At 42.5% G+C, this 19,516-nt stretch overlaps 1 protein-coding gene across 1 annotated transcript in view; it reads left to right on the forward strand.

The window, feature by feature from the left end:
* Positions 1-19,516, forward strand: part of GRM8 (glutamate metabotropic receptor 8) — a 1,893,470-nt gene that overhangs the window by 1,536,322 nt on the left and 337,632 nt on the right. The gene's annotated exons all lie outside the window — the stretch shown is intronic.

Genomic DNA, 19,516 nt, shown 5'->3' on the forward strand with positions numbered 1-19,516 from the left:
ATACCTGCAATGTGGAAACAACACTAAGCAACTTAACTATGCATAAATACATAGGGATGCAGAAAAATGGCAGCAGGTGCCCTGGACCGATGAGTCAAAATGTTTGGCTGTAGTAGGAGGCAGTTTGTTTACTAAAGGGCTGTAGAGAGGTACAATAATGAGTGTCTGCAGGCAATAGTGAAGCATGGTGGAGGTTCCTTGTAAGTTTGGGGCTGTATTTCTGCAAACTGATTTGGAGATTCGGTCAGGATCAATGGTGTCCTCAATGCTGAGAAATACAGGCAGATACTTATCAATAATGCCATACCATCAGGAAGGCGTGTGATTGGCCCCATATTTATTCTGCAGCAGGACAATGACCCCAAACATACAGCCCTTGTCATTAGGAACTATCTTCAGTGTAAAGAAGAAGGACGAGCCCTGGAAGTGATGGCTTGGCCCCCACAGAGCCATTATCTCAACATCATTAAGTCTGTCTGAGCTTGCATGAAGAGAAAGACAGATTTGAGGCAACCTGCCTCAACAGAAGATCTGTGGTTAATTTTCCAAGATGTTTTCGAGACATATCTGGTTGAAGGCCAATTTGCAGTTGAGTGACAAGCACCCCTGGAGGTGAGAACAAGGAGTGCTAGGCTAAAAGTGCCATTGAGGTTGATGTGCTGGAAGTTGCTTGCATTTAAGACCATGGTGTAGCTGTCAGATGGATTGCCAGGACTGACAGCAGAAACTCTGTTGTCCCTGAAAGTTTAGCAGGACCAAGGCAGCGACCACAAGCGAGGTGACACCCGAGGAAGAAACAGGGTCAGGCTTGTAGGATTAGACTGAAGAAGTGTATAGTTAGGATGGCAGCCGAGGTCATACATGGGAAGATAAGCCAGGGAGTAGGCAGAAGTGTGGTCAAGGACAGAGCCAAAGTCATAAACAGGAATACAGAGGAGCAGGTAGGAAAGTAGTCAGAGAAGCAAGCCAGAGTTATACATGATTGGACAAGAGAAGAAGAGTCCTTAGAACAGGCCAGGATCAAAACTAGGAAGACAGCAACATGGTCCAGTGGTCCAAGTCAGTAACTGGTAGCTGAAGTTCAGCCACTGACCTTATATAGGGTGTTTGGTGCCAATTCCAGTAGCAGACATGCCCAATGCACATACCCATGCTAACATGTGCGGGCATGCACATACACTATATTACCAAAAGTATTGGGACACCTGCCTTTACACACACACATGAACTTTAATGGCAGCCCAGTCTGAGTCCATAGGGTTCAATATTGAGTTGGCCCACCCTTTGCAGCTATAACAGCTTCAACTTTTCTGAGAAGGCTGTCCACAAGGTTTAGGAGTCTGTCAATGGGAATGTTTGACTATTCTTCCAGAAGCGCATTTGTGAGTTGTGAGGTCAGGCACTGATGTTGGACGAGAAGGCCTGGCTCGCAGTTACCGCTATAATTCATTCCAAAGGTGTCTATTGGGTTGAGGTCAGGACTCTGTGCAGGCCAGTCAACTTCATCCACCCCAAACTTGCTCATCCATGTCTTTATTGACCTTGCTATCTGCACTTGTCCAAATCCTTTGGTGGAGGGAGGATTATGTGTGGGGTTGTTTTTCAGGGGTTGGACTTGGCCAGTTCCAGTGAACGGAACTCTTAAGGCGTCAGCATACCAAGACATTTTGGATAAGGTCATGCTCCCAACTTTGTGGGAACAGTTTGTGAATGGCCCCTTCCTGTTCCAACATGACTGTGCACCAGTGCACAAAGCAAGGTCCATAAACACATGGATGGTGTGGAGGAACTTTGCAGCAGAACTAGTAATAATAATGTCACCCAGGATCCCCACAACATTTAATCTTTAAGCATAAGAAGTCTGACTATTGGAACTGCTGATTATTTTTTTTTTACCACCTCAATACTGGACATCTTCACCCTTTTCTTGCCCATGTCATTTTTACATTTTCAGCGCTGTCACACTTTGAATGACAATTACTCAATCATGCAACACTGTAACCAAATTACATCTTTCTTTTGGTGGTATTTTATCACCACTGGGTTTTTTTTTAATTTTTTTGCTATATAAATGAAAAATACAGATTTTTTTTTTTTTTAAAAAGCAAGTTTTTCTTAGTTTCTGTTTACAAAATTTTGCAAATAAATAAACTCTCTTTATAAATATATAACAGCTTTGACCATGCTTTCAGAAGCACATTTGTGAGGTCAGGCACTGATGTGGACAAGATGGCCTTACTCGCAGTCTCTGTTCTAATTCATCCCAAAGGTGTTCTCTTGGGTTGAGGTCAGGACTCTGTGCAAGCCAATCAAGTTCCTCTACCAAAAAACTTGCTCATTCATGTCTTTATGGACTTTGTTTGTGCACTGGTACGCAGTCATGTTTGAACAAGAAGGGGCCATCCCCAAACTGTTCCCACAAAGTTGGGAGCATGAAGTTGTGCAAAATGTATTGATATGCTGACGCCTTTAGAGTTCCCTTCACTGGAACTAAGGGGCCAAGCTCAACCTCTGAAAAGCAACCCCACGCCATAATCCCCCCTCCACCAAATGATTTGGACCAGTGCACAAAGCAAGGTCAATAAAGACATGGATGAGTGAGTTTGGGGTGGAGGAACTTGACTGGCCTGCACAGAGTCCTGACCTCAACACGATACACCTTTGGGATGAATTAGAGCGGAGACTGCGAGCCAGGCCTTCTTGTCCAACATCAGTGCCTGACCTCACAAATGTACTTCTGGAAGAATGGTCAAACTTTCCCATAGACACACTCGTAAACCTTCCCAGAAGAGTTGAAGCTGTTATAACTGCAAAGGGTGGTCCAAGCCAATATTGAACCCTGCGGACTAAGACTGGGGTGCCATTAAAGTTCAAGTGCGTGTAAAGGTAGGTGTCCCAATACATTTGGTAATATAGTGTATATGCGCCTGCACACATTTTTGAGCACAGCCATGTACAGTTTTAGCAATTATGCCAGGATCTTTCCTCAGCACATGCATATCATGCATATCTTTGTTCTGCTGTCTCCTTTCAGCCCATACTCACATTTATTCCGAATGGCACCCTGACAACCTACTTGCCAAGTTCCTTCAAAAACTGTGTGCAAGTGTAGCTAGAAGAATTGATGCTGTTTTGAAGGCAAAGGGAAGGGGGGGTGTCACATCAAATATTGATTTGATTTGGATTTATCTTCTGTTCCTATACTCCCCAGTTCTTTAATTGATAAAAAAAATGTAATATTAACTATTAAAGCATTCCTAATTTGCAGAAAGTTCTGTGTAACACTCTTTTGGGTAAATTTTAAAGTGGTTGTAAACCCTTATGCCGCGTACACACGGTCGGACTTTTCAGCTACAAAAGTCCGACAGCCTGTCCGACAGACTTTCGACGCACTTTTGACGGATTTGCGGCGGACTTTCTAACGAACAGACTTGCCTACACACGATCACACAAAAGTCCGTCGAATTCTTACGTGATGACGTACACCGGACTAAAATAAGGAAGTTGATAGCCAGTAGCCAATAGCTGCCCTAGCGTGGGTTTTTGTCCGTCAGACTAGCATACAGACGAGCGGATTTTTCGACCGGACTCGAGTCCGTCGGAAAGATTTGAAGCATGTTTCAAATCTAAAGTCCGTCGGATTTGAGGCTGAAAAAGTCCGTTGAAAGTCCGGAGAAGCCCACACACGATCGGATTACCAGCCAGCTTTAGTCCGTCAGCGTCCGTTGGACTTTTGTAGACGAAAAGTCCGACCGTGTGTACGCGGCATTACAGACCACTTTTTGCTACAGGTAAACCTATAATAAGGCTTACCTGTCGCTACCCAGGATATCTCCTAAACCTGCACGGTTTAGGTGATATCCCCTGTATTTGCATGTGCCGACGTCATCGGCACATGCGCACTGAAGCAAACTGAAGCAAACGGCACGTACGTGCCGTTTGCATCAGTGAGTGTGTAGTTACCGGCGGCTCCTGTGCGCATGCGCGGGAGTGCCGTCACCGCAGCTCCGGACAATCACAGCACCAGAGCCACGATACCTGGAAGTAACCCCGGGAGTGATGTCGCTGGGCTGATGCTGTGTACAGGCACTGCAGCGAGGGCTTCGATCTCAGGTGAGTATTACATAATGAGCTAGTATGCTATGCATACTAGCTCATTATGCCTTTGTCTTGCAGGTGTTAAGTTTTTTTTTTTTTTTTTTTTTTTTTGAAAAGTGGGTTTACAACCACTTTAAGCAGTAGAAAATGTTTACCTACCACTTAGCTCAGTGAAGATGTTAATGCTTTGTTCACCTTGCATACACAATTATGTGCAAGGGAGATTTTTGCTTGCAAATGATCAGATTGAAGTAAAAACATCTTCATCTTATTCATAATGATAAATCACCATTCATTTTGCAAAGTGAACATTTTCTACGAATATATCAATCACATTATCTTTGTGGCTGTGCGCTAATACTAATATTATTTCCATACAATCACTGTCAAATTCAACAATGTTTTAAATGTGTGTAGTAACATTAAAATCAAATATATACAAAAATTGCTAAATATTTGCAGCTGAAACATTTTAAAGTCACAACACAGCAAAGAGTCAACAAGAGTCACGTACACAACACAACAACATCTTCCTTTGTACCCCTTCTTAAATACTACTAATGCTAAAAGAGATGTTAAGCTTTTTTACAAGAAAAAAATGAAAGCCCTTTTAGGACATGCATGAAATATTTCATATAAAAGTTGATTAGATTCACAAATTAATAGACTAAATTAAAATAATTATGATGATAGCTACAAGGGCAGCATTTAACTTTGAAGTAAACAAGCTGATATTTGCATATCCCAAAGTTTTACTGTATCTACAATATAAAATGAAAAGCAATGTTATCTATAAAGGAGAAAATGTATTTTCCTGACAGACTCCCTGGCAGCATCTGTATGGGTCAACCCCTCCTCCTTTCCAATCCTATAGGTCCCCATTCCCATAAATTTTGCCTCAGAGCTTTAGGCCACGTTGCTTTTTTGTCCTCTTTCTAGGACCCTGTGTGTTTGGAATCTTACCTTTTCCCAGGTGATAACGTCTGCGGCCAAGCCCTGGTGGTTCAGCATGTAAGCCATATCCAGAAGATGGTGAGGAGATGTGCCCCCTGCCAGATCCAGCAGTCCACAGCTATCAGCAAGGTGGAAAAGGGCATATGGATACGGTGCCAATGAAGAGCTAAGGCCCTGCCATTGGCAGGCACGTTGCAGGCTGGCAGGATAGCCCTGCTATTAGCGGGTGGCCATGAAATGGCCAGGTTGGATACCGCATTCTCCCTACACCAGGACATATGGATGTGGTGCCAAAAAGGAGCTAAGGCCCTGCCACTGGCAGGCAATCAGCAGTTTGGCTATTTAGCTTTGCCATTAGTGGGTGGTCATTAAATGCCCAGGATTAATGCAGCAGTCTCCCTACACCAGGCATAAGTCACGTGAGTGCCATCACTTAGTAATTTACATTTGGCCTTGTACTCCGTGGCAGCTGTTTTTGTTGTTAAATGTGTCCTTTCTCCTTTGTCTTTCCTCCCTGGCTCTCATAGCAGTTGGAACACATCTGCATTTCAAGCTGCTGCTCTCTCTTCAGGCCCTGCTTCTATGGGTTACTCCTGCCCAGGGACTCAGCCCATGCATGCTGTGGGTGGCAGTTGCATTATTACGGCATGGTAATCTAATCAGCTGCTAGTACTGTTTATATTGGGATTTCTCTGAGGGAAACTAGCAGCAGTTTCCCTAAATGCTGTGTGCAATCATCACAGGTATATGCTCTGCATTAACACCCTTGTGTGCTGTCTGTCTGTGACCCTGGTGCATCCTAATTGTGCTCTATGGCTGTATCACCTGTGTGGGTTGGCTGACTGTGCAGATTTGCACTATGGATGTGTCACCACCCCCACACTTGTGGTCAGCTCTTGTGTAGCAGGTATGAGAGGGTGTTTAACCCTTTCCTCGCTTATCTGGGCACTCCTTTAGGTTTTTAACTCTTTCCTTTCTACCCTATTTTTGTTTTTGTGAGTCCTTCCAGGTCAGATCAACAATACACAGTACAAGATGATAGAGACTTCTTTAGGTCACAGCATCAACATTCTTCTTCCAGATCTAGACGCCATAGGTCACTGTCAAGGTCCAGACATCACAGGGGGAGCTCTGAATCTTTCTCTAGGCATCGCAGCCTGCTGTGGATGAGAGTCTCTGTGTGAGCCATGCTATGCCTGGGCAGTTGGAGAAAGGGATGGTGATAACCAGCAAATGGAATCTCTGGTGTGGTGTGTGTTGCAGGAGTATCTTAAAGAGTGGGGTACAAGCCACCCGCAAAGTCAGATCTCCCGCTAAGGATGGACAGAAAGAACTGGAACCATCCCAACCAAGCCATCCATCTATAAAAACCTCAGACAGTGAGGCACAGGGAGATGAGATTTACTTTGCCCTTGTGACTCCATTTGTCAAGACAATTAAGAGGCCTTTAAAAATGGATAGAGGCTGTAGAGTCTCCTGCAAAACAAAAGGAAGTTCCTTAAGCACCTTTAGAAAGCGTGTTCTAATTTCCCACTCTTAATGGAACTAAGGAACATCATTTTGGAAGAGTGGAGAAAGGTTGCAAGATAAATCTGGGGCGGCACAGTGGTGTGGTGGTAGCACTCTCACCTAGCAGTAAGAAGGGTCGCTGGTTCGAATCCCAACCACGACACTACCTGCCTGGAGTTTGCATGTTCTCCCTGTGCCTGCGTGGGTTTCCTCCGGGTACTCCGGTTTCCTCCCACACTCCAAAGACATGCTGGTAGGTTAATTGGATCCTGTCTAAATTGTCCCTAGTATGTATGAATGTGAGTTAGGGACCTTAGATTGTAAGCTCCTTGAGAGTAGGGACTGATGTGAATGTACAATGTATATGTAAAGCGCTGCGTAAATTGACAGCGCTATATAAGTACCTGAAATAAATAAAATAAAAATAAATAAATCTCCCTTCTGAGCACGATGGCCAAGCTCCTTCCATTCAGGGATAAGGATGTAAAGCATCAAAAGGCTGACTGTCTAGTTGTCGATGGCCTTTATGAGGTTAGCAAAGCATGTCATTCTTTCTTTGGAAGATGTAGTGAATGGTCTGTAAGCCAGCCTTGGCCACGGTTGGCAAGTCAGGGCTTTTGACTCACCAGCGCCTGCTAGGTTGGAAGAGTGCACAGTCTAGAAAACAAAGGTTAGTATTTTAGAAAGAGCTGGTGAAGAGGCCAGGTATGCCTTCAGAAGTCTGGTAAACACTCCTCGGGTAGCCAAGAATCTACGAAGTTTGGGCCTCAATCTCAGACAAGTGGACCGTCAAAGTGGTCTCTTCAGGACACGCATGGTTCCTAAGAATTTCTCCTCATCTCAGCTTAATCTCCACAGATTTACCTCACTCTGAGGAAAAAAATGCATATACTCTTATATTGTGTACATTCACTGGTGTCACAAAGTGCTGCTGTGCCAGTTCCAGAATGCGAGAGATTTCAGGGTATGTACTCGCCCCTCTTTATGGTCATGAAGAAAAGTAGATTGTGGAGGCCACTTATAGTCCTTATCCACCTAAAACAATTTTCATTAAAAGGGGAAGTTCAAGATGGAGACATTGTCCCTGATTCATAGGGGGTTCAGCCAGACAACTGGCTCATTTCCATAAACCTAAACATTGTTATTTTCATGTGCCCATTGTGGAAGACTTTGGCAAGTTTCTTCGGTTCGCTGTAGGTCAAGACCATCTCCAGCTCACTTTTCTATCATTTGGGGTTTCAACATCGCCTTGTGTGTTTTTCAAAGACTTATTGGCTGTTGTAGTCTTTATTAGAACAAGGGGCATACACCTACATTGTTACTTGGACCTTCTCCTACTGTTCCAAGACAGAGGGCAGCTTCTGGAGCACAGAGCTCAGTTCTTTTTCAATGCTCCTCAAATTTGGCTGGCTGCTGAATCTGGAAAAGAGCCACCTGGAGCCCACGTAGTCTCTTGTGTACTTCGGGGCTCAGTCTGATATAATCAAGAGCACTATTGCTTTGCATCTGAATCCTGGTGATCTGAAACAGAATACTCCTGGCCCTGTCTTCTTCTTATCTGCGAGCCCCTCAGTGTCTAAAATTATCAGCACTATGGTGTCTACAGATCTGATGGACAAGTGGGCACTCTGGAGGATGCGGCCCTTCTGGAAGGGGTTTCTCCAGCAGTGGGAGCCAGGAAGCAGAATTCAGGTCATCTACATAACCTCAGTCATGAGAAAGAGTCTCCAGGTAGCTACAACTGAGAAACGTACTCAATTGCCATTCCATTGCCCCCATTTCCTGGATCAAAATCACACCCGATGCCAGCAGTACAGAATGGGGGGCTTATTGCCTGTCAGGGATAGCTCGAGGTAGGTGGGGCTTTCACTCTCACAACATTTGTGTCGCGCATTCTGGAGCTACGTTCACCCTTCTGCAGCCTCTAGGCCTTTCATCATCTGACGAAGGGAGCATCAGTGCTCTAAGACTAGACAACACTACAGCAGTCTCCTACATAAGGAGACAAGGGGGGACCCACAGCCTTTTCTCTATTACAGAAAGTGGAGCGAAATCTGTCTTGGGCTCAGATGAATCTAGCTGACATCTCAGAAGCTTATGTTCCCGGAGTCCAGAATATTCTAGCGAACTTTCTTTCCAGAGTCCAATTGAACAACAACAAATGTTCTCTTCATGTGAATGTTTTCAGGTAGGTTCTGTCCCTGAGAGTCAGTTCAGATGTTGGTCTGTTCACATCCCCATGCAACAACAAGCTTGAGAAGTATTTTTCGAGAAGCTGGTATCTCCAGTCTTTCGGAACAGATGCCCTGATGGATCAGTGGAAATTCAGAGGGGCCTGTGTGTTTCCTCCAGTTCCAGTCATCCTTAGGTTTCTGTTAAGACTCAGCACAAGAAGATGTGGAGGTAATGGCAGTGATGCTATCTTGGTCAAACAGGCCATGGTTCCCCTTGCTAGTACAGCTCAGCTACCAGGGCCCAGTACCCCTTCCCTTCTCAGACTGGACCTTCTGTTGAAGTGTGCAATTCTACATCAATGTCTAGCAAAGTTGCATCTGGTGGTCTGGGTCATGAGAAGGGGAAATTGGAGGCCCTAGGCTGCTCCTCTCCACTCTAATGAATACTAGGAGAGTGAGTGCAGACAAAGTTTATGGGAGAATCTGGTCAAAGTTTTCAGAGTACTTGTCTGCTGCTGACTGGTCATGTAATGATTCAGTTCATAATATTCTTATTTAGCGCTCAGGATCTGTATCAGAGGGGAGGTCAAGCCTATCTCTGTTAAGGACCTCTGCATCAAGTCCGCTTTTCTTGTGGGTCTCACGTCGGCTAAAAGAGTATCAGAAATTGGAGCCCATGGCTACAAGGAGCCTTTTCTAATATTCTTCCCAGAGTGGTTTAAATACCTATGCTCAACTCAAATCCAGCACACCAGTCTTTCACAAGAACCAGAAAATCATTCTACCAACCTTTAGAGCACCTGAAAGTGCCAACGCACATCTCCTAGATGTGAGAGAGACTCTGAAGTCATATTACGGCCTCTTTCACGCTTTCAGATCATCTGTTCATCTTTTTTTGCCTGGAAGAACAAGGGGAAGTGAGCCTCCTTTAGGATGATCGCGGCTTGGATCGTTCAGGCCATATATCAAGCTTACAGGGCTAAGGGCCTGGTTCCCCCGGAGGCGACGACAGCGGATTAGACCAGGAGCGTTTCTACAACTTGGGCGGCATTGCGGCATGTGGCTCCTGATGTTATCTGCAAGGCGGCCTCATGGTCCTCAATCAACACTTTTATGGTTCATTATCGTCTGGAGGCTGCTTTTTCAAGTAAAAAAACTCCTGTGCAACCGCCAATATTCCTTATATAAATGTACTTTTGCTGCTGCTTACACTGTCAAGCTTCAGTGACTGCCAAGAGCTCTGATATTGCAGCGCTGGAAGGGTTTGCTTGGCAGCCATTAGGTGGAAAAGGTGGAAGAGTGTCCATATAAAAAATATATTCATGAGGAGGATCTCATAATAACAAGTGTGTTTCTGATTCATGTCTAGAATTGGATGGTCCCATCTGGAAGATCCAGGAGGATTTTACCCCTTAAAGGGGAAGGTACATATTGACTTATTTTGATATATTGGTCAAAACTGGAGGTAAGATCATATAGTGGAAGGTAGGGAAGCAATCATAAATAACCAGTGTAGTTTGATATTTGCATGATCACAGGATTGACAGTTTTTTGGACTGTATACTGTATTTTTCGCTCCATAAGACGCACTTTTCCCCCACCAAAAAATGTGGGGAAATGTCTGTGCGTCTTATGGAGCGAATATTGACCAGGCCTCCCCCGCGCCCTGTCGCCGCCGCTGCCATGTTACAATACCGGCCCGGCCGTTTGGCTCCTCTATGGCAGAAGAGAGGAGGACAGGATGTGAGGCACATCCTGGTCACCACACATCCGGGTCTCTGGTTGCTTGCATACAGCAGTGAAATGCACTCCATCCTTTCAGGGCGAGCTGGGTGGTTATCGTCTCCTCAGACTGCATGCGAGTTGTCCTAGTGCCGGAAGGGCACTTTTTAATATAAGCAAGCACTCTTTTTGTTTTGATTGTGCTGCTGACTGCTGATTTGGAGCACAGGAGAGGATGCCCACATCCTCAATTAATACAAGCTACAGAAAAAACCCTCTAATGAGACTTTTAAGGGCATGAACTCCAAAAAGGTGAGGTACAGGTAATATAATATATAAAATCAAAACATTTTATTGTAGAAAGTTTAAAACAGAAAGTTCAAAAATGGTGACTAAAATGGTACAAATGGATGTGGTTGCAGTGAATATACACAGAGATAATATAGCAAATAACCACAATGCTTTGTTGGTGGAACATACATATAGAGTGGTACCAGAGTGGTATATTATTCTGTTATATTTTATTAAATATTTTAGTACACCATTTGGTTCAGAATATTTTTTCTCTTGTTTTACTTCTCTAAGACCCCTTACACACTGGGGCTGCCGGTGTGTCCGCGGTAAAGCGATGCTCATTTTAGCGGCGCTTTACCATTTAAGCAGTGCATTTGTGCCACTTTTCTGCTGCTAGCGGGGTACTTTTAACCCCAAAAAAGGGGTTAAAAACTCCTGTGTTGCGGCGCTTCCGAATCGCTTTTCAGGCACTGCGAGAGCACTGCCCATTCATTGCAATGGGCAGGGGCATTTTTGGAGCACTACATTGCTCCCAAATCCCCCCAAAGATGCTGCTTGCAGGACATTTTCTAACATCCCACAAAAGCACCGCCTGGGTGTGAAAGCACCCATTGCAATGAATGGGAGGCAGTTTTCAGGCAGTTTTCAGGTGCTTTACAGGTGCTATTTCAAGCGCTAAAATCCCTGAAAACTGCCTCAGTATGAAAGGGGTCTAAAAACTAAGTGCGTCTTATGGTCAGGTGTGTCTTATGGAGCGAAAAATATGGTAATTTATTTTGCACATACTCACAGGGTGTAATTTTAAGGAGAGTGCTGTATATATATGTAGGTATTGATGTATATTTTCTTACATTGTAAAAAGTGTATATAATTTTGTGCACGCAGGTTTTAAATAATGTTTTTGGGTATTATTTGGCGCATTATAAATTGTGTATAGGTTGATTATGAGTACACACAAGGAACTGAGCTGCACTTTAATGATAATGATTCCATGCTAATGGGTGTATTTGTAAGAATTTGCATAGCTATTCATTCAGCAAAACAGGATGTACTGTACATATGTTCTGTGCCAATGCTGGCAAAATTCAATGTTACTAGTCTATTTTCTATCCAGGTCAGATGCTCTGCAATCATAAGAATACAGTGAATCAGGTAAAAACTCCATTATGGCCACTAGATAAAGCTAACAATCTTAGTAAATACGTATTTATTTCCTATCATCATCAGTTCCTTCTAGTGGCCATAATGCAGTTTTCTCCTGATTTATGCTATTCTTTTGAATGAAGAATACCTGACCTGGAGAGAAAATAGCCTAGTACCATTCGATTTTGTTAACACGGTACATGCAGTTTCTCTGGACGGATAGCTCAGAGAATTTTTTGAAAAATACCCCCCTAATAGTGATGTGGAAAACTGTGAGTATTTTTTTTCACTCCAATGCTGTGAATTTAACTTTAATGCCCCGTACACACGGTCAAATGGAAAATGTGTGATAGGACCTTGTTGTTGGAAATTCCGACCGTGTGTGGGCTCCATCACGCATTTTCCATCGGAATTTCCTACACACTAAGTTTGAGCGCTTGCTATAAAATTTTCCGACAACAAAATCCGTTGTCAGAAATTCCGATCTTGTGTATACAAATCCAACGCACAAAGTGCCACGCATGCTCAGAATAAATTAAGAGATGAAAGCTATTGGCTACTGCCCCATTTATAGTCCCGCCGTACGTGTTTTACGTCACTGCGTTCAGAACGATCAGATTTTCCGATAACTTTGTGTGACCGTGTGTATGCAAGACAAGTTTGAGCCAACATCCGTCGGAAAAAATCCATGGATTTTGTTGTCGGAATGTCTGATCAATGTCCAACTGTGTGTACAGGGCATAAGCCTCATACACACGATCGGATTTTCCGCAGACAAAGCCTCGGTCTTTTGTCCGAAGGGCGTTGGCCCAAAACTTGTCTTGCATACAAATGGCAAGCAATTGTTGGCCAACAAACACGAACGCAGTGACGTACTAGACATACTACGAGCCGATAAAGAGGAAGTTTAATTGTCATGTGCCACCCTTTGGGCTCCTGCTAATTTTGTGTTAGTAGAAGTTCGGCGAGTATTGATTCGCGCTTTTTATTTCACACTTTTCATTTCGCGCGTTTCATTTCACGCTTTTCAGTTTACGTTTTTCAGTTTGCGCTTTTCAGTTCGTTCGTCAATTAGCCATGTTGCAGAATTGGAGGAGATAATGGGGGTCATTTACTATAGAGCTGCGGCGCTAATTAGTGCTAAAATGGTATTCACTATAGCGCTGGTGAGAAAATACTCCCAAAATCGAATTTACTATAGTTCCCTGAAACCAAATAGCGCCCAAACTCTTACTCTGCTAAAACCTAGAGTAGTGCACATGGAAATAATGTTTGGATCATGATATAATTGCCTAAATGGTAATGAAATATGCGGTATATTATTTAAAGATAATCTGCTTTTAAACTGTGTGAAAAAGTGATTTTGGACAACTAGGTGCCAACACAACTGAGCATGCTCAGACCTGAAAATAACTCTCATTTTAACTCATCTTTTTTAGCCTGCACTATAGTAAATACCAAAATGAGAGCTAATTAGAGAGCATTTTTTAAAAATGAAAATCTGCTCTATTTTAGTCCAAATGAAGTATTAGCCATTGATTCTAATGGAACAATTCTAACTTTCACAAAAAAACCTTTTAATGTTGAGATAAAATGTATCCTTCTGTGAAATAAATTTTCCTTTGCAACATTGTTGCTTCTACTTAAAATATTTTGATTTTAAGAATACTAGAATGTGGAATGTTTTGATGTTTTGCTAAAATATATTTTTCTCTGTCACTTTCACTTGTTACTCTCAATCTCATAACCATCTTTACCCCAAACTCACACAGGTGTCTTTATAATCCACAAACAGTACCATTGCTGATGCAAATTTAAAATGAATCACAATTTTTTGTGCTTTTTATTATTTCCAAATATTCATAATTTGAACCCAAAAAATGTGATATGTGTACCAACATCAGAAATCAAAATGTAATTCCCAAAAATGTGAGGGTAATATTCTACTCTCACCCACAAAAAACACCAAATATCACAGAATAAATCAAGAAGAATATCTCTTGAGTAATGTAATTCCATCACTTGTATGTCCAAAGAAATGCAGTATTTATGTGTTTTTATGTGTATTTATGTGTAGTTAGGTGTAGGAGGCTCAAACATGTGGCAGCTCTGTGGCTTAGAGGTTAGAACTTCTGCTTAGCATCCCTGCGTGTATGGGTTCAAATCCCAACCATGCTGCTTCATGTAGGGAAGTTGTCTAATTGCCCAGGTCCTATAACTATGGTATGTCAAAATGTAGTATTTATGTGTAGGAGGGTTCCGCCACCATTGTAAATCTTTTCCAGATACACTATTTAGCCAAAAGTATTGGGACGCCTGCCTTTACACACACATGAACTTTAATGGCAGCCCAGTCTTAGTCCGTAGGGTTAAAATTTGATTTGGCCCACCCTTTGCAGCTAGAACAGCTTCTGGGAAGGCTGTCCACAAGGTTTAGTGTGTCTATGGGAATATTTGATCATTCTTCCAGAAGTGCATTTGTGAGGCCAGGCACTGATGTTGGATGAGAAGGCCTGGCTCACAGTCTCTACTCTAATTCAGCCAAAGGGTGTTCTATCGGGTTGAAGCCAGGACTCTGTGTAGGCCAGTCAAGTTTCTCCACCCCAAACTTGCTCATCCATGTCTTTATGGACCTTGCTTTGTGCACTGGTGTGCAGTCATGTTGGAACAGGAAGGGGCTTTCCCCAAACTGTTCCCACAAAGTTGGGAGTATGAAATTGTCCAAAATGTCTTGGTATGCTGACACCTTAAGTGTTCCCTTAACTGGAACTAAGAGGCCAAGCCCAACCCCTGAAAAACAACCCCACATCATAATCCCCCCTCCACCAAATCATTTGGACCAGTGCACAAAGCAAGGTCCATAAAGACATGGATGAGGGAGTTTGGGGTGGAGGAACTTGACTGGCCTGGACAGAGTCCTGACCTCAACACAACAGAACACCTTGGGGATGAATTAGAGAGGAGACTGTAGGTCAGGCCTTCTCGTCCAATATCAGTGCCTGACCCCACAAATACACTTGGAAGAATGGTCAAACATTCCCATAGACACACTCCTAAACCTTGTGGACAAGAAGAGTTGAAGCTGTTATAGCTGCAAAGGGTGGGCCAAATGAGTTTTGAACCCAATGCTAATACTGGGATGCCATTACAGTTCATGTGCGTTTAAAGGCAGGCCTCCCAATCCTTAGGCCAATATATTGTATATTGCTTGTGACACTGAGCATGGCTATGGACTTAGGGCTGGTTCACATCACAGAGATGCAGAGAACATGTGTGAGGCTGCCTGGTGGCTAAGTGGGTAGCAGTTCTGTCTAGCAGCACCTGGAATGTTGGTTCAATTGCCCAACATGCTTGTGTTGAAGTTTATATGTTCTCCCTGTGTGGGTTTCTCACCACAATCCAAAGACATGCTGGCATGTTATTTGTCTCCTGTCGAAATAGGTTCTAATGTAAGAAAGTTAATTTTGGACTTTAGATTGGAAGCTCATTGCAGCCAGGGACTGATGTTAATGTTTATTAGCACTAATCATGCCCAGGGACTTGGACATTTCAAAATTTAGGGTTTACACTGCACAGGTACATATGCTTAGAAAACTGTTGCTTTGTTTATGTGGATGCAAATGGACTTTGATCTTTGTCATGTAGTTGGAGATTTGATGCACATAGCCAAGGGCTAACACAGTTGCGAATACTATTATGTGTTCCTGCTCATCGGGTGCAATCACTTTAGACATACATGAAGAGACAGATTGAAAGATACTGGTGGGCGTGTACTTCTATTGGGTGTGTCAGTGTGCTAACAATACAACCTCTCTTATATAAAGGCCTGCAGTAGGGGGGTTTGTTTAGCCTGAGAAGGTCAGGTTTTTTGCTGTGATTTGTGGGGAAGAAGGAATGATATTGGGAGATTTGATGAAATTCTTGTGCATTTTTTTAATCAAAAGTGGGTTTATGTGACCATGCTGTCAATGTTGTGTGTGTATTTTCCTGTCTGATCATGCAAACATCATTTGGAAGCATCTGCTGACCTATTCTTTTTGATCTGGTTTAATCGTGTACACCGAAATGCAGCTTCCAGCAGAACATGGTCACCAATGCATGTATGTGTGGATTGTGGGCTGGTGGTGGGTGTTTTGAATAAGTTTTTAATAATATAATATAATGTAATATTATGTTGGAATGCTTTGTAAGAATGACTGTTAAGTATGTTTCTATAATCTTGCAGATTAAAATGTGATGTGTTGCCCGTTATACACTGAAATTAAAGCTGTGTCCGCTCTAAGGTTTTGTCAAATTTTAGATTGTAAGCTCCTATGAGCAGGGCCCTTAAAATCCCATTGCTAAATGTAGCACCATATATCCTGTCCAAATTTTTTTGAAGCTAGTAAATGAATGTAAATTTTTTTTTGTTTGTTTTTCTGCTGGTAAAACATTATTGAGCTTTGTTGTGGTGTGTTTTTTTTTTTTTCCTTCTACTTTTTTCTCTTTAGTTTTTGTGGGTGGTGGTTTTAGAAAAGTACAATATCTCTTATATTTTATTTCAATATGTATTTGTGCACCAAAAAACTAATCTCTTTGCCCTGGTTCACATTGATGCTACTTTGAAATCACACTACTTCACTTGAAGTAACACGATTTCAAAGTAGCAAGGTCAGCGTGATTTCAGGTGCTACTTGATAGACATCCGTGTGGCCTCATACACAAATGTCTATTGAAGTCGCACCTGAAATCGGCAAAAGTAGTGCAGGAACTACTTTAGCAAATTGGTGCGGTGACACAAAAAAGTTGCATCGATTGGAACAGTGCCATTGCTGCCAATAGTCATGTGATTTGATCTCTCAAATCGCATGACAAATTGCTCCAATGTAAACCTAGGCTTCAGCACATCTGTAAGTTAATGATAAAGGTGGAATCTTTATATATAACAGCTGTGGCGAATTGCAGGTAATGAATTCAGCTGGTGGATAAGCAGTGTTGTATGTGTCAGCTTTAGTTCACATTGGTGCGATTTGACATGTCAAAGCGGTGACAATTGCGCTGTTTTAATTGGTGCGACTTTGGGGTGCAATTTGTATTGATATCAGTGCAGAAACCTGCACAGATGTCTCTGAAATTCCCCCTGCAGTCGGGACTGACATGCGGGAATGAAAGTGTGTGATTTTAGCTGAACGATTTCCTCCCTGCTAACCCAGGGACACCATTTCTTAGTTTCTTAGTGGTTGAGATCAAATATTTGCAGCAGTGATCAAAAGAGTGTTGCGCCGCTTGATCGTTCTTACGGGAGGCGAGAGGGGACATCCCCCCACCACCCTCCGATGCTTGTACCGACTCACCGCTACGATCGGTGAGTCGGTCACAGGATCCACCAGCCCAGAATGTTTAGCATAGAGATTTCCAGTGGACCAGATGGTCGCCAGAGTCTCTATGATCGTTTGGAGGCCGGGGAGTCATGTTATGACCCCCGGCCTCTGTATTTAAAAAAACAGCGCCGCTTCGGCTGGGAAGCGGAGATCGTTCTTTTTTTTATTTCAGGCTTCTAAACCTAGAGGTGAGATGTGGAGTCTTATTGACCCCACATCTGACTGTAAAGAGCACCTGTCATGCTTATTCCTATTACAAGGGATGTTTAAATTCCTTGTAATAGAAACAAAAGTGATCAAAAAAATTTTTGGGGGAAAAAAAGTGTCAAGCTAAAATAAAAAAAGTAAAATTAACAATAGAAAAAAAATTAAATTTTAAAGCGTCCCTGTCCCCGTGAGCTCGCATGCAGAAGCGAACGCATACTATAAGTCCGCCCACATATGAAAACAGTGTTCAAACCACACATGTGAGGTGTTGCCGTGAATGTTAGAGAGAGAGCAATAATTTTGGTCCTAGACCTCCTCTGTAACTCAAAACATGTAACCAGTAAACATTTTTAAAGCGTCGGCTAAGGGGATTTTTAAATAGCGAAGTTTGGCGCCATTCCACGAGCGTGTGCAATTTTGAAGTGTGACATGTTGGGTATCTATTTACTCGGCTAACTTCATCTTTCACATTATGCAAAAACATTGGGCTAACTTTCTTGTTTTTTTGGGTTTTTTTTGGATCTTTGGGAGACCCCACCCCTTTTTAAAAAAAAATTTGGCGCAGGGTTCCCCTTAAAATCCATACCAGACCTGAAGGGTCTGGTATAGATTTTGAGGGGGACCCCAGGCCTTTTTTTTTTTTGTAATTTTGGCCGGGGTTCCCCTTAATATACATACCAGACCTGAAGGGCTTGGTATGGAATTTAGGGGGACCCCCACGTAATTTTTTAAAAATTTTGGTTTGGGGTTCCCCTGTGGGGAATTCCCATGCCGTTTTTATCAATGAACTTTTATGTGTATTGTCGGACCGGCAATTTATTAATAGCCGCGAGTAGTTTTAAATGACTTTTTTTCCTTTAAAATGTCATTTTGCTGTCAGACTGTTCTAAACATGGTAAACATGCGCCCCTTTACAGGCATACTATAGACACCCCCCAGGTACGAAATTTAAATGTTACACTTTTATTGTTTCACTCAAAGCATTATTAAAATCACTGCTCCCGAAAAAATGGCCGTTTTTAAAAAAAATGTTGGCATTGATCCATGTCCCCTGGGGCAGGACCCAGGTCCCCAAACACTTTTTATGGCAAAGAACTTGCATATAAGCCTTCAGTGAGAACTTTGGATTTTGCAGGTTCGAGCCCCATTGACTTCCACTATTCCAGCATATGTGATCTGACAGGCATTATTGCCACAATAGCGCTGCTTTCCATTTGCATTAGCGCTGACTTTCTGAGAGTTGAAGTCTTTCTGGCCTTTTTTGAGAGTTATTTTTTGGTACTGCAGGAGAATTTTTTGGCGCTATAGTAAATGACCTCCAATGTGTTATTTATTATTGGCCTTGGAGTTATTGCTTTGACATTATTTTTGTTAGTTGAATAATGATTTGATTTGGTATATTTTCTATATTTTTGGGTACATAGAATGCATTTTTGGTTAAGTTCTATTGTCAGATAGCATGTCTAATTTTATTTGTTTTCTTTTTTAATACACAATAAAAAAATTGTGGAGAATAACACTTGGCTATGTATTTTACTTCAAATGACAGGTTGGGAGTAGGCAGTTACATTTAAAAAAATACAATGTAAAATTGCCCAAAAAAACAAAACAAAAAAGCATAATAATATTATTCTTGATATCACTAGAAAAAAAAAATCCTTTGAAAATTAGTTTGCAATATCAGTATCACCAGCAAAGCAGCTTCACTATTATCCCATTAAAGAAGAAGAAGAGAATGTGCGCTGCATTTCGAGATTTCATAATTTGTCTAGTTACAAATGTTGATTCTCCATTATGAACACTAGTTTACAAGACTGACCGCTTCTCGCTCACCCTTGCTTCCGCGCATGCGTGTTTGTACTTTGGACTTTTGTCTGATGGACTTGTGTACACACGCTCGGAAAATCCGACAACAGACATTTGTCTGTGGAAAATTTTAAAACCTGCGATCCAACATTTGTCCGAGGAAAAGCCAACAACAATTGTGTGATGGAGCATACACACGGTCGAAAATCTGATCGTGTGTACGACGCTTTAGAAGCCTGCCATCCAACA

The sequence above is a fragment of the Aquarana catesbeiana genome, linkage group LG03 (assembly GCF_042186555.1).
Source record: "Aquarana catesbeiana isolate 2022-GZ linkage group LG03, ASM4218655v1, whole genome shotgun sequence".
Taxonomy (NCBI): Eukaryota; Metazoa; Chordata; class Amphibia; order Anura; family Ranidae; genus Aquarana; species Aquarana catesbeiana.